The 15,429-nt window shown below is 37.9% G+C and overlaps 1 pseudogene across 1 annotated transcript; it reads right to left on the bottom strand.

Moving 5' to 3' along the window:
• Positions 1-435: 435 nt before the first annotated feature.
• LOC145779679 (uncharacterized) lies at positions 436-5,634 on the bottom strand (annotated as a pseudogene). Its single transcript, XR_014290563.1, has 7 exons — positions 5,479-5,634; positions 4,928-5,159; positions 3,773-4,725; positions 3,154-3,281; positions 2,463-2,592; positions 1,512-1,649; positions 436-982 (listed from the first exon to the last, which is right to left on the bottom strand). The product of XR_014290563.1 is annotated as an uncharacterized LOC145779679 (transcript).
• Between the last annotated feature and the right edge of the window lie 9,795 nt (positions 5,635-15,429).

The following is a 15,429-nucleotide window of genomic DNA, read 5'->3' as shown; positions in this document are numbered from 1 at the left end:
GGGGGCCTCCCCCAGAAAATTTTGAAAAATTACTTTGGATTTGGTACATTCTGAGAGCATTTTCAACAAAAATGTGGGTATAAATCCCCTAGTATAAATATTCCTGTAAAATGGTGCTGTCCGGTGGCATAGCAAAAGGATAAGATCATGTTTTCTTGGGAATTTTTCGGTAACTTAATAAAGCTAAGTCTCTATGTTTTCTTGTTGCTAATTCCTGGCTGAGATATTTGAATGTTTGGTATTGGCAAAACTCGCTCTTTTAATGGAGTTTCGTTTAAAATTAGGCAAACTTTGTTTTAGAGACATAGAGACTGAAAGCATCATTCTCAATATCGTGACGTCACATGCGTGCCAAAAGAGGGTTGTAACCCCCAAACCCCTCCTCCCCCTTGGCTACGCCACCGTTTTGAACGTTGCCATTCTGTTTGCTTTTATTTTGCGTGTACTTTTGCATTATCAACAAAAAAACAAAACGTCCTGTCTGAAATTGCCGCCCCCCAGACGTGCCGCCAGGGGCGGTCCGCCCCCCCTAGCTACGCCACTGATGTGGTTATAGTGGCTACGAACAAAATCGAAAAGTATTAACTTTCAAGTGAACGAAAACAGAAATTCAAACCATGTGAATGAGATAAAAGTACGAAGAGTAAACTTGATCTTAACCGTTTGTATTTGCATTCAATGGTGAGCAATACCGAGATCTGATCTCTCATTTCGAACATAAAACAACTTAAATATTCAGGATTTTGCAATCTCCTTTCTCCTCTTATCCCTTCTCTTATCCTTCCTGAACATCCAAGACATATTTCTCTATGTTGATGTTGACAAGATGAGAAGATGATGGTTCCGGGAGGATGACTGGAGTTCCTCCTCCTCCGCTGTTGAAAGAGCTGAAGGGAGTGACACGACTGGATGCTATCTGGAGAGTGAAGAGCGAAGGAACTGACCAGCTCGAGCGTTTCCGACCAAAGTTCTTCCTTTCTTGCTGATCTTTCAAGCTGGACCTTAGTGATGTCATAAGGAGATTATTAACTAACTTATTTACTGGACACAAACAATCAGCAAGACTAAATAACAAACATAAGTTGATTTTAAACAATAAGTACTATTAATAATACTAATGTAGTTTTTGTTGTATTAATATTAATATTATTAATACAACAAAAAGTGCACTATGCCAAGCAAAAAGCCAAGCAGAGCGAATTACATCAATTAAGGTTTTAGAGAGTTATAACTATATTGGGTGTAACTTTATTTTAATGTTGTTTGAACATCAGATGACTTTAAAACAATGCAAACAGCAACTTTTTTTTATTTTAATTCCATATTTAGTGAATACTTTACCGAGGCAACCATTTTATTTGGTTCAATCATCTTAACCAGATCAAGTGATTGTCTGGTATATGCTCCTAAATATACTAAATTCTTTGACCACTCCAGAAAGTGAAGTTAATTTTCAAAAAACTGCGCAACAAAAAGTTCAAATGATGGCCCATGTTGTTGGTAATGTAAACAACTTACGGTTTGACGTAAGTGCGGACGTAATTGGGAGCTTCAAGTAGATTTCCAGGGCCGTATGTGGGTGGGCCTCGTCTGATGGCCTCAAGACGTCGCTGCAGTGCTAACTTTGCTTCTTCTGCTTTTCTGCGCCTCTGTAATGGTAACATCATTATTATCATCATTATCACCATTATTATGCAGTGATGATACAGGAATAGCTTTGCTTTGACATAATGAAGTAAACGAAGAAAATAATGAAAATAATTCAAGGATTGAAAGTTATTTTGTAACTTAAAACAAAATAAATAGAAATATAACAAATGGGTGAGTTGATTTTATTTGTCACCATTAGCAACATCTTCTGACACACATTAGCATGTTGTTTTTTTGTACATATTTTTTGTTGCAAATATTTAAAACTTTGTAGCCTCTTGTTTACTGCTATAGCAAATAGGCTACTAATAAATTGATTCAAACAATCTTAATCCTCTTACTGAGGCAGCCTCTCTAGAAACAAAATTTTGTCAGCTTGTTACAGAAGTTACAGAATGTCAGCAGTTACAGAAGCTTTGGGATTCTGAGTCAATCCTGGTCACTGAAATTAGCAAAGTGAAGTTTTCCCTAAAGCAAACTTTTGTTGCAGGTAAACTATTCCACCAACTGGATGACACTGCAAAGAGAGAATGCTATTCAAGCGCTCACCCCGAGAATTGAACCATCGCCCATCAAGCCCTTGGTACGATGATTCAACGTCTGCAAACGTAAAGCTTAACTGCCAGCCTCAAGCAGCAACATAAGCAAAAAACGTTTTTTGAAATAAAAAATGGAAGAAAAATCAAAGCTAATTTTATTAATTCAAAGGATGGCTGCGTTTCAGATCAGCCAATGTGAAAGTTTTTTAAAATATGCTTAGTCATCCTTTTTTTCTGCTGACGAACTTATGCTAACGTCGATGCGTTTGTGACCTGGTTTACTGTTTCATTCTTTAGCTCTAATTCTCGGTTTAATCTATTTATAAAAGAATTCACGCGGTGGCGCTGCTGAGCTTCTTTTTCCTGAGCATCATCCAGCAACTTTTTTCGATGCAAGCGCTCCCTGAAAGTTTAAAAGGTTTGTTTATCTTTTTTTTAAAGATATGCACCTGACGTCACACATAGCGCTGTTTGTCATAGACCCCCTTACATTTTGCTTTCAATTTTGACCATGATCAAATCACGTAAAATATAATGTTTAAGAACACAACCAGGTAGATTAGACGAGGATTCGAACTCCCAGCCTTTGGGTTGAAGTCCAATAGGTTCTTTTAAATTTAAATTTACCACAGGAAAACAAATCATCTCGATTTACTTTGAACAAACCAAACATGAGAAATTATACAAACAATATCTGCTTTAGTGAATAGATCCAACCATTGAAACATGATGCAACATCTGGCAGCCGTAGACCGACTCTGCTACGTATCAGCGTACAAACAAAATAAATTGCATAAACTATTTGGGTGATAGAAAACACATAAAAGTTTGTAATTTTATAGGCCACTTTGTGTTGTTTTTAAACAACTGGTTTGGGAACATTTGTAACCCGGAAATCGTGAATATAAAATAATGAAACGACACAATGCTGCTGTAGGCCTACTCCATTGAAACGTCACAATACCTGTGAGAAGAAAGGTTAAAATACTTTGCAACATCCACTGTAGTGTCATAGGTTGCTTCTTCTTCTTTAAAGTTTCCTTTTCCATCCTTCTTATACATGGTTACGTTGTAAACTACCCCCGGACGAGGCTGGAAAATAAGTTTTTGTCTTGAAGCGAAATTTAAAATAAAATTTTCTGCAATCAGTTCAACCACTTACTGTACTTCTTGAAATGTTTTGTCGTCCAGGTTTAATAAGAAAACAATCTGTTGATATGAATGCTTGGCCATAATAAGTGTTTTGTGTAAATCTGAACACAATTTATGACTGTAAATATTTTCTAATAATAACAAACAGAATGTGACGAAACCGACTGCAAGACTAGCTTAAAAGCGTAGCTTCCGTACAGGGAATAAAAAGCTGCTCCTGAATAAGCAAGTGGGTGATTTGTTTAAATAAAAAGTTGGATTTCCTGCAAATATTCATACAAAGTTTTATTTCTTTAATTTCAAAGTTAATTTGCACCATCAGATGTGCAGCCATGAACAGTTGCTTTTTTAAATCGTTTCAATGTCTAACAAACACATCTAACGACGTAGAAACGATGTAAAAGCGGCAACTTTCGTGTAACCAGTCTTACTTGGAGAGATGATCTTTGGTTCAATTCCTCTGAAGGATCTATTTTAGTTTTCTTCATTTTCTGTCTGGAGCGCCTTCGCTTTCTTTTCTTGATGTACTTTTCTCTTGGAGTCATCAACATAGGAAAAAATTTGGAATCCGCATCGTCAGTACTTCCTTGGCATTCGCAGCAAATACAATCCTGTCCTTCTTTTTCTGTTTCTTCTTCGTATTCCAAGTTTCCAAAGTTTTGATCAATCTTCGGAAAATTAATTTGTAAACTGTTTTCAGAAATTTCACTTTCTTCCAATCTTTGAGAATTTTTTCCTTCATTTAGTTTCTCGTCCATCTTTGCATCATCTTTGTTTTTAATTGTATCCAACTTGGTCAAATTAACTGACAGATTCCTGGAGGAAAATCTTTGACTTTTTTCAAACGAAGTTGACACTGTTGGAGACGGCTTCAGATAAGCAGACTTCAACGATAATCCCGGAAGAGGAGAGGAATTAAGACTCCCAAGAGTCTGAAGCTTCTCTTCATCAACGTACGATTCCAAGCTTGCTGCAGATAAGTCAATGATTTCATCTGTGTTCTTTTCCGAACATTGCGCTTGATTGCGTGATTCACTTTGTTTCGTAAGAATGCGAAGATTGTCCGGAAATTCTAAACTCTCACCGATCTTGGCGTTGTCCCATTCTGAATGTCCACGAATGGAGTTTAAAACTCTATCTGATACAACCACTTCTTCTTCTTCAAGGCTTTCACTTCTTTTGTTGTGTGTCATTACAGCAACAGATGAAGCATTTTGTAACTCAGGCAGTTCAAGTAAAGTCTGTGGTTTAGTGGGAAACTTGTTTAAACCGGTTTCGACAGGTTTTGGTGATTGAAGATCTTTGCTTAGATTAGGTAAGGGAGAACCACCATGAAAAATCTTTAAGCAATTGACTTCAGCAACTGCAGTTATTGGATCGTTTGCTGTCACATAAAAAAAAGAAAGGAATAAGTCAGTTCTCCAAGGTAAATCAGACGCTGCTGTGCTAATTTGTACTTTTAAAACAGTTTCTTTACATTGAAATTATAACTAGACTATTACACGTTAGATTAATTTTTAGCATGCGTATTTTTACTTTACTCCGGATTCGAACCAGCGTTGATTGATGCATCTATTTTGACTTACTTTTTTTCTGCAGCATATCATCATGGGTTCCGGTGATGTCATTCCTCCTCTTTGGCCGTTGTTTCGAGTGTTTCCACACCCTTTCTGCTTCTTTGTCTTTTTGTTTTTCCTTGCGGACTGTTTTGATTTCCTTTGTAGCCTTGCTGAGACGTAACAATGCCCGATACATGTCATCTCGTTTTCGATGCAACTTCCTCAACTCAAAGCTTGTATCCTTGTGCCAGATGCCCAGCTGGAACACAGAAGTTGAAATCTTCAGCTTCACTGTCTCAGAATTATTTATCGACAAAAAAATTAAACTTGAAAGCACTTTCCCTCTTGTTTAAAATTCGTCACTAAATTGATTGAATATCAACATATTTGTCTTAACTTTACCACCTCTAGTTTTACCTCATATGGGGACTTGGTATTACGGCGAAAAACTTAATTTGAAATTAGAAATCGATGGCTGGAGACGCAAAAACGTTTTTCAGGGAATGTTGTGAATGGAAATTAATCGATTGTTTTGTTCAAGTTAACAAATGCTTGTTCAAATAAAATTAAAAACTTACCTCCTTCTTGAGAACGTGCGACTCCGCGATGTTGACATTTTTCACAAAGTTCGATATCTCGCTCGTTTTTGTGCTCCTCAGGGACAGGGAGTTGACGTTTGTGTGATTTGAAATATTCTTTCGGAGATCAGCAGCAACCGCAGCTAAATTTTTCATATTTTATGAAAAAGCGTAGAAAACTACTCTTTTGTTGACTAATAGATCCTGTATGGCGTAGAAAGATGTAAGCTTGATTGACGTAAATCGAACATGACTCACGCGCTGAACATCTTACTAACAATGGCTGAGTCACATGAACACCTGAACAACCATTGTTTTGTCAAATTCAGGCAAATAGCAATGGTTGAAGATTTGAATTGAATGGAAGGGGAGGCAAGAAATCTTGGCACCCACCTTCAAGTCTGTCTAATTGTCTTGCCAAAGACCCAGCTGCGTGTTATTGAGCAGTTTCAAACAGATGTCTTTTACAACTTCCAATGCAAGCGCGTTCACTAACGATGACAATATGTTGCTTTCGTCATCTAAAACAGCGTCGGAAACAACTCGTTGCAATTATTGCGTCACCATTGTGGCTATAGCTGTTTTCTCATTTTTGACTGCATTTTCCCCGTGTCGTTATCTAGAAGCAATATAGAGTAATATTTTAAAATATCTTTGAGATGACTTGACTTGGTATCGAACCTTGACCTACCGGAAACACTAATAGCAGCCAGTTTTTGTTTTTTTTTGTTTTTTGTTTTATTATCTTTATCCTGCATTGCGGGAAAGCGGACTTGAGCGCTATGCATCGGTGTACGCCTTCCGACGTACACCTGACCCACGCTGCAGCCGACTGCAATGTCTGTTATGAGGAATTAACCGGTTTGCAAAATTGAACGAACCTGTCTATAAAATCTTGCCCTTCACGAATTAGTTGACTTCCATTAAGTGATTGTGCTCGCTCAACTAAATGCCTGAGTTCTTGCAGAAAGTTTTACTTGTTGCTTTTACGTTTTACCTTCAGTACAGATTGTCTTCTGAAGATTAAACTTTTGAATAACTTTTCGCTGATCATTTCATTGCTTCGTGTTAACGTTGGCGCCAAAACGAGGCGATCCATTTTGGGTTCTCAAAATAAAGTAATCCGATCCATTCTGTGCTCATAGTTGTTTGGTTTTATGTTTAAATTCCGACTATTCTACTTGTACAGTTAAGTTGTTATAAGCGACGCTTAAAATCGGTTTAACACTTTCGACGATTTACAAAGAAGCGTCTTGGCCAGGAAATCTTATCGCTCGGTTTAAAGTTATTTCTGAGCTTGCACTTACAAAAACTTCCTTGTTGATCTTTCCTTAAGTGCTCTTACCCGCACAATGGCCTACAATGATTCCGATAAACTTGTTTGTTAAAGTCGGTTCCTTTCTGCTTGGTTACAAGCTTCGAACAATCTGAAGCTTGTAAGTTCACAACTCGTGTATGGAAAGAAAGGAAAAAATTATAACCCAAATTATTTAGGTTATGGGTGAAACGGTGGTTTTCGGTCTGCCTATTCTTGTTAATAATATTAAAAGGGGCCTGCAGGCCATACTTTTTTTTATGCGAGTGCTATGCGTTTGAGAAAATACAAACAAAATTTCAGAGAGGGAAAATTTAGTATTTTTGCACATGTGAGTGAGCCTGACAACAAGACGGAGCACACAGAGAGGGGTCTGGAGGGGTTTCTTCCAGAATATTTTCACAAAGCCACCTTAAAATTGCGCATTTTGATGGTACCGTACTTTCAATCTAAATCAATAATAAAACTTTGTAAAGTGATGCTGTAACAGAGTGTGAAAATTTTATTCAAAATATTTCTGAGAGGGGGAAGGGCAATTGACTCTTTTGCTCCCCTGACTTTGCCCCTAAAATGACTTATTTATTGCTTTTAAGATCATTTCGTCCCCTTCTCAACTGCAACCCTTACTTGTGAAGCTGCAGCTGCAAAACGAAATCTCGAATTGTAATTTCCAAAACGTCACGATTTCTTGTGGATTTTATATTTGAACTTCGCTCGATCAAAGTGCTTTGTGACCTATCAATACGTAAGAAACAATCTGTTTCTTACGGAAGAAATGCTTTTGTTTTGTTATCAATCGTTTCAGAGCGATGCGTTTCTGAGATTGTTTGCCAACAATCGGATATAAATCAATATGTGGCGATAAGCATCTACATGTACGATCAGAGGAACTGAAGTTATTTACAAGAAAAATCCCGTACTTAAATACTTTCTACATAAGCGTCATTTTACAAGTTTTTTAAGTACATTTTGAAATTATTGATTATCAACATCACTCCAGGTTGTCCATGCGTGAGCGCAAAGCCCTTCCGGACAAGAGGTAAAGGTGTGGATATTATGTAACCACGTATCTTACCCGTGTTGTGGTTAGGTGTGCGATGGAGAAGCAAGTCCAGCACATTCTATGCAAATGTTTCCCATGAAGATGAATGTTATACAAGAACCAATAGAGTGTCATAATGTAGGAATACTAAACGTCAGCTTATACGTCAGCCCATTATGACATCACACAGTCGGCTCAGGTCCAATCACAATTATGTGCTTCAAGCATAGCAGCCTAACAAAAATGTAAAAAAAATATTGTTGTCGATTTACAACAGAGTAAGAGCTCATTTTAAATTTTATATCAGGTTTACGATGTCATCAGATTATTATCCGACTTATTCTCACTGCTTTATGCAAGGAAGAATAAAATCGGCGAAAAAAATTCTTTCTCAAACAAAATAATTCGAAACGAAATCAAGGCAAAAACTTTTATAGTGAAGTGAAACATTTTAGAATATTTAGTTGGAAACACAGACAACCAATTGGTCTGTGACTCAAGAAAATCACCTAGTTACCAAAATCATTTTGAAATATTCTTCAGATAAACTTCAAAACATTTTCATGAAAAATTTCTGCTCACGTTGCAGCAATCAAGAAATGTTTTCAATAATTCAAATTAAGAGAGAGCAGGAATATTTCGTATCGACCTAGCATGACCTGGCGTGGCTTAGTTATGTGTTACGTTTCTTCAAAGTCATAGAATTTTGATGCCAAGTACGATATTAGTGCAGGTTCTAGCGGTTATAGGCAAATTGTTCGTAAGCAATTGTTCGTAAAGCAATTGTTCGTAAGCAATTGTTCGTAAAACAATTTTTCGTAAACTGTTTTTCGTAAAATGAAATCCGCAAAACAATTCTTCGTAAAGCATTTCTTCGTATACATCAAATTTTAACTGCATGCACGAAAAAATGCTTTAGGAAGAATTGTTTTACGAAGAATTAATTTTACGAACAATTGTTTTACGAACAATTGCTTACGAACAATTGCTTACGAACAATTTGTCGAACACCGGTTCTAGCTTGTTCGACAGAAGAGACTGCTCTTTATTTCACATACAAAAAATATATAACACAAGCTATGAATTTATAAAAACATTTAGTGTTAGCTTTGAATTTATATTCGCGTAATCCGGTTTTTGCAGAAGACATTTTCCAAAATTGCTGAACAAAATGGTGACTTTGACATAAAATAGAGCAATTCATTTTGCTACAATGGAACCGTAAAAGCCGAAAGAAAGGAGAAATGTCCATTACAAAGTTAAGTCACCCTTCAGCGCATTGTTTCATGTAAGTATCAGGGATAAGTGCATCCTCAACAACTTGAAGCAACTCAGTAAAAATTGCATGCTAGGTCCTTCAACCCTTTATTTCAATGTAAGTTTATTTGAATAGAACGTCGAGGAGACTTGGTCGTTTTTTGAAGTGAATCGTTAGTGGTTAGTGAATACCCTTCCAAAGTTCCTTATTCATTGGAACTTTGAAAGACGTGCTCTTATTAAGCTTAAAAATTCTGTTTACTTAAATTATAGATCTTGAAAAAACTAAAACACTTTAAACAAATTTTTGACCCAAAATTCTGTTGTCTTGTTGTAATATAAAACTTAAGACAGTGGATTTTATAATTTTAAGAAGAAAATCCCCACAGGTTAACTGTAGAAAAACAATTCTTTACACCACCTCATCCAGCAAGACCAATAAACACGCAAGATTGACAGCAATGTGTTTATGTTGCCGAATCAGTTTTCGTTTACATGTCTGGTGATCAAAGTGAAAAGTGATGCTTTCCATAACATGGCAAAGATTGAAGCAGAAAATGTACAAATGAGCGTCCTCTAGTGCAGGGCTTCCCAAACTGGGGGTCGCGACCCGGCAAGGGGTCGCGTAACGAACTTCGGGGGTCGCAGAGAGTGTGTCAATTTTACTCAAAGTACTGCATATTAACACTTTTGTTCAAGTTATGAACTGTAACCAAACACGTGGAGAGTAACGCACCCAGTACGCTTATTTTTGCAAATTGTTGTGGTAAAACGGAATCGGAATTCAAAACTTTTTTAGGTTATTGCGATGTGAAGTAAGATGGCTTTCAAAAGTTGAAGCCAAAAAGCTGATTAGTGTTGAAAATTGAAGTCGTGATTTTTCCAACAAAAAAAAAAATGCAGTCTTTGCCATCATTTTCGCAATGACATCTGGTTCTTGAAATTAAGCTATTTATCAGATTTTCTTAAAAAACTGAACGAACTTAATTTGTCCCCCCATAGAGAAAACATCTATGTTTTTACATTTGTTTTACATTGAAATCTAAAATTAAAGCGTCAACACATTAAACGTCTGGAAACAAGAAGTCGAAAATGATTCATTTGAAATGTTCTCATTTACTGAAAAGTTTTTGATCAACAATGATGTGAAATCAAATATTATTAAGCCTTTGGTTATTAAACGCTTGTTAAATCTGTTGACAATTTCAGAAGTATTTTTTTCCAGAAATTGACAATACCAAATTATATTCAATCCAAAACGTATTTGCACCGCAAAAACAAAGTAGCTAACCTACCGAGCACTTCTCTCAGAAAGAAATTACTGATCTATATTCTGCCTTAAAGTTTAAATTTTGTGAAAATTTATAAATTTTATGCTAAGAACCTTCACACTTTTTGTCTTGACGTTAGAGCGGAATATTTACCATGACCTGATTCAGCAGTAGGCCTAAGCGCACTCCTGTCGTTTGTTTTGACGTATTTGTCTTGAAAATTTCCAGCAGAGGAAACTGAGGCAAATGCTGGGTACTTGTTGAGAGGATCGTCTCACCAATGACGCAATTACAAAGATCAGTTAAAGTCTCCCTCAACCCAGCAAACATTGATTTAGAATCGTGGATCAACTTGCCAGCGATAGGTCAATCTGGAAGAAGAGAACGAGGAAAGGCACGGAATTTTTCGAAAAAAAACGGGATACAAAAGGTTCAGAAAAAATAAACATTAGAAAAAAGCTAATGCAACCACGTTCCCAACTCTCCATACAATGTGACTTTTTTAAAACCAATGCTCAGACACGAGCTGGAGCCTACGACGACAATTTGTGCGAGTCAGCGTTTTTAACGTTGATGAACAGACACCATCAAAACGAAGCAACATTGAAACCGCCTTGGGACCAGCCTTAGCCAATTGAGCCACGCCTGGACTTACTTTATAGCAAAAAACGGTCGCATCCATCACACTCATATCCATCACACTGATATCCATCTGAATAAATATGTCTGGTTCTTTGTTTTGTTTCCAGTAGGCTGCGTGTAAACTGTAAAGTAACAGTCATTGAGTACCGTTACCTTGTTTTAAGTTTTCATTTGAAAACCTTCCCATCAATATCACAAATGCAAGCTATATTTCGCACTGTTTATCATTTTAACCGTGAAGGGTCGCGAAAAGTTTTAGGAGATTAAAAGGGGTCGCGAGCAAAAAAGTTTGGGAAGCCCTGCTCTAGTGAATACATTGTACACTGTTAATACACTTTATATACTTTGTTTAATACAATCTATTTTATTTTATTTATTTTATCTAATTTATTATGTTTATACACTTTGTTTATAAACTTTGCACCATTGTATTCACTGTAGAGTTTACAATGTCACGTGATGGTTGCAATGACGTCACCTACAATCAACTTATATCTATGCAATCCACCATTGTGCATTGTTTGTTGCGCTTTGGCGGCCATGATTGCTTACTCGACTTGTTGAATGGACGCTACTGATTGGCTTGTTTGTCTCTTCGTCCCATAAACAAAACGTTAGTTTTAAAATTCATCGCTGTCTCAGGCCAAGGTAATCCTCAGGTTGCGCGTCGTCAAAACTGCAACTTATTTTCATCATTGAACAACTTTTTTTTATATCTTATCAATAAAATAAAAGTTAATAAACTTTATTGAAATGCTATTTTGGCAAACAAAGTATTCATTACAGATCAACAGATCGCCAACAAGGCTTATTATATTCGGTTAATGCTCAAAGAATATTAATTACTTCTTTTACTGGACGTCAAGAAACTTGTAATGCAAATGTCATTTCAGGCAATAAAATTTGAAATTATTTATTAATTAGTGAAACATTTTTGAAAGATTGCCAATGTATGTAAAACTTTTACTAGCATGCTTACTTGTCAGCTGAAAGAGTTCTTACGCCTGAACAAAACAAAAATAGCGTGTTTGGAAACGCCCACAAGTCACGATGTCGGCCGCTGCCAGGAAGATGCAAATAACATTCAACAACAAACCATGCAGATTGTCACGGAAGCTTTATTTTCTCAAAATAAAAACAATAAATCAACGAAATGAAGAAGCTGAGATGGAAAGTTGAATTGGAAGTAAGTTATGATAAAAGGACGTAAAATGCAGCGATCACAATTTTGATCCCATCGTGAATGTGGCATGAGTTCGCTATGCAAGATCGCGATTCTTCGCTTACATGAAAACAATATCATTTGCATAAAAAATTGTTTCAAAAAATTTATTTTATTTTTTCAAGTTCATCATTTTATTTTGAAATTATGGACAATGACGAAATATGAATAACTTGAAGTTTTAGTTTGATATTTTACAAACCACAAAGTTATTCTCCAGAATTTGCCAACATGAAGAAAAAAAGTCGAAATCTTCTGGACAATGATGGTGGACAATCTACCTCCACAGCCATTGTCCGAATTACAAGCAGGGCTTAGAAAGATTAAAATGTTTGAAGGCATCCGATGTACTGCTTCAACATATTTGCCTACTGTTTGTTAAGCCCTGATTAATATTTCATATTCTTTTTCATGTAACACGACTGTTCCAGGCTTAGGCGTTTATGCCTAGTTCTTTCCATTTATCCCGATATTTGAATGCATTAAAATTGTTAGGGTTGCCACGTGAAGGTGTTTCTTGCTCGTTTTCCTTTGATCTTTCCACAAGGGATTGAAATAATAAAAAAAATTTATTAAAACATAAAGATGTAGCCTACGTTCTCCAAACGAGCTAAAGGGATAGGTCAATTATCTATTTGGTGGTGTAAGAAATTATCTGTATCAGTAGTATCGCTTGAATACTTTGCAAACTTGTTCGTCGTCGTCGTGTGAGCGTGTGGGGCCGAGGGTCTATCCTTTTACCACCCCAGATTCACGATGTTCCCGGACTACACTGGAAGGCTACTAGAGAGCAGCCAGTCTTTGGTTTCGTCATCCATGACACGCAGACCTTCCACTCCGTTAGGTGGCTTGAAGATGGAGCAGTCATTGATGATGTGGTCTGCGGTCTGTTCCTCGGCACCACATTCACAGGAGGAGGAAGAGGCCATTCCCCATTGGTGCATGGTTGAGCGGAAAAGCCCGACGCCCGTACGGAGACGGTTGAGGCGCACCCATGCCTGTCTTGGTAGTGTTAGACCGATGGGGCGTGTGTCGGCGTCGAGGATGAACGAGTAGAGTCTGTTGGCGGTTGACTTCCATCCAAAACTCCATCCATGGCCCGCCCAAGCAGCCGCAGGGATGTCTTGTACATCAGCTTCGTTGATAAGAAGTTGAGCGGCTGGCACGAATGGGTGTCTTGATTTCAATCGACGGGGGTGCTCGTATGGGAGAGCAGAGATCTTGTGGTAGAGAAGGTGGTTAGGCTCCAGTGCCCGTCGACCGAGGGACAGAGTGGCTTCTTCGCGACGAAGCTCAGCGGGTTGGATGCCAGCGAGAATGGGGAGATTGTCCAATGGTGTGGGACGAAGGCATCCAGTAACTGTGCGCAGGGCGCTGTTTATGGCAGTGTCGATGTTATGGCTTTGAGCACTGCAGCACCAAACAGGTGCACAGTACTCTGCTGAAGAGTAGACAAGGGCTAATGCTGCTATACGCAAAGTGTCAGCCCTCGCCCCCCAGCTAGAGCCTGCCAGGCGCTTGAGTAGCGCAGCGTGGGATGTCAGTTTCTTGCGCAGTGACACCAAATGGTGGTGGTATGTGAGCGATCTGTCCAGTGTCATCCCAAGATATCTTGGTTCGGGGCAGAAGGACAAAGATTTTCCGTTGTTCTGGACGTGTAGCTCACGATCAGCTTTCCGATTGTGGATGTGGAAAGCTGCTGCCACAATTTTGGTTTCGCTGAGTTTCAGTCGCCAGTTCTGGAGATATGCTGAGAGAGTTTTCATGTCCTGGTTCAAGGTGTCTTCTAGATTTTCCCACGACTTTGTCGAGTGGAGAATTGCCAGGTCGTCCGCATAAGCATATTTTGCGGAGACCGTAGTTGGTAGGTCGTGGGTGTAGATGTTGAAAAGAAGTGGAGCCAGGACCGATCCCTGTGGGACGCCGTTTTTCAGGCGTCTCAGTCTGCTTCGCTGTGAGCTACCGGTGGTGAGGGTGAAGTTTCGATTTCTGACAAGATCCATAATCATATGAACCATATGTCGGTCAGGAAGCAGGCGAAGCAGCTTGCAAGTAAGGCCGCGATGCCATACGGTGTCATAGGCAGCTGTTGATCTAGAAAGACAGCGCCGGCCTTCTTTTTTGCCTCAAAGCAGTCCTCGATGTCTTGGGTTAAGAGTGTGACCTGATCTACGGTGGATTTTCCGTGGCGAAACCCAGCTTTCTCTTTTGGAAGAAGCGGGTCGATGATTGGGTTGACTTGTTTAGAATTGTTTTAGAATTGAATTGTTTAGATTGCAAACTTTTTTAGACATTGGAAAAGGTTATTTAGTTTAACGATTGCATGAGTCCCTGAATATCTTTTTGACGTTGATTACAAAAGTGCCCTTACTTGTTTTTTAGCCCACAAGATTTTAGAGATGTTTACATTTTTCGTTCTTCCAGTGCAACGTATAAAAGATTGCAAGATGCTGATTTCAGTATCAGGTTTTCATTTCAAAACAACCTAGAGCAGTGCACGACGAATGAATATTGGAAAGTTATCAAATCAGAATTTATTGGGCATTTTAAACGAAGCGTTACCAAACAAGGTTAAAGATTCTTCTTCAACAGATTGATCATGTTTGATTAGCTGTGATCTCCCATATGAACTGCCTCCATTCTGTTCTATCTTTTGTTTTTATTAGTACTTTCGGCATCTTTTTATTTTTTTTTTTATTGTTTTTTTTTATTCCCGTAATTCGCTAGGTTAGATATACAGAAATTTAATTCATAACTTTACTAAATACAAAAAGATCAAAGCGCAAATATTTTGAAAACCTTGTGGCCTGAAAATAAAAGGCTCAGATTTGGAATCAGAGTAAAAAATTACGTGGAAATGTTTAGTGGTGTTTCTCACTACCAAATCTATTTATACAGTTTGTTAACTGAAAAAAGTTTATTCTCGAGCCGAGGAAGCCTTTGCTGATAAGAAAACCTCGCAGCTTTGCAAACTAGCAGAGGTTATTATCACAGACGCAAAAATACTTTAAACTTTCATAATTAATAAATTTAGCGGTGGTGGGGGGGCAAGTATGGGGGCACTTGACTATCAACCATACAAATTGTAAACCTGGTTCTACACATCTGGTCCTTGTTCAGTCTGCTTTGTTAATGCCGAAGACTAACTTTTCTAACATGCCACGCGTTCTGCTGGTGGGTAACCGATTTTAAATCATACTTC

The sequence above is a fragment of the Aplidium turbinatum genome, chromosome 11, assembly GCF_918807975.1.
Source record: "Aplidium turbinatum chromosome 11, kaAplTurb1.1, whole genome shotgun sequence".
Classification (NCBI taxonomy): Eukaryota; Metazoa; Chordata; class Ascidiacea; order Aplousobranchia; family Polyclinidae; genus Aplidium; species Aplidium turbinatum.
The sequence above is the reverse complement of the archived record's forward strand: the minus strand, read 5'-3'. Positions and strand labels throughout refer to the sequence as shown.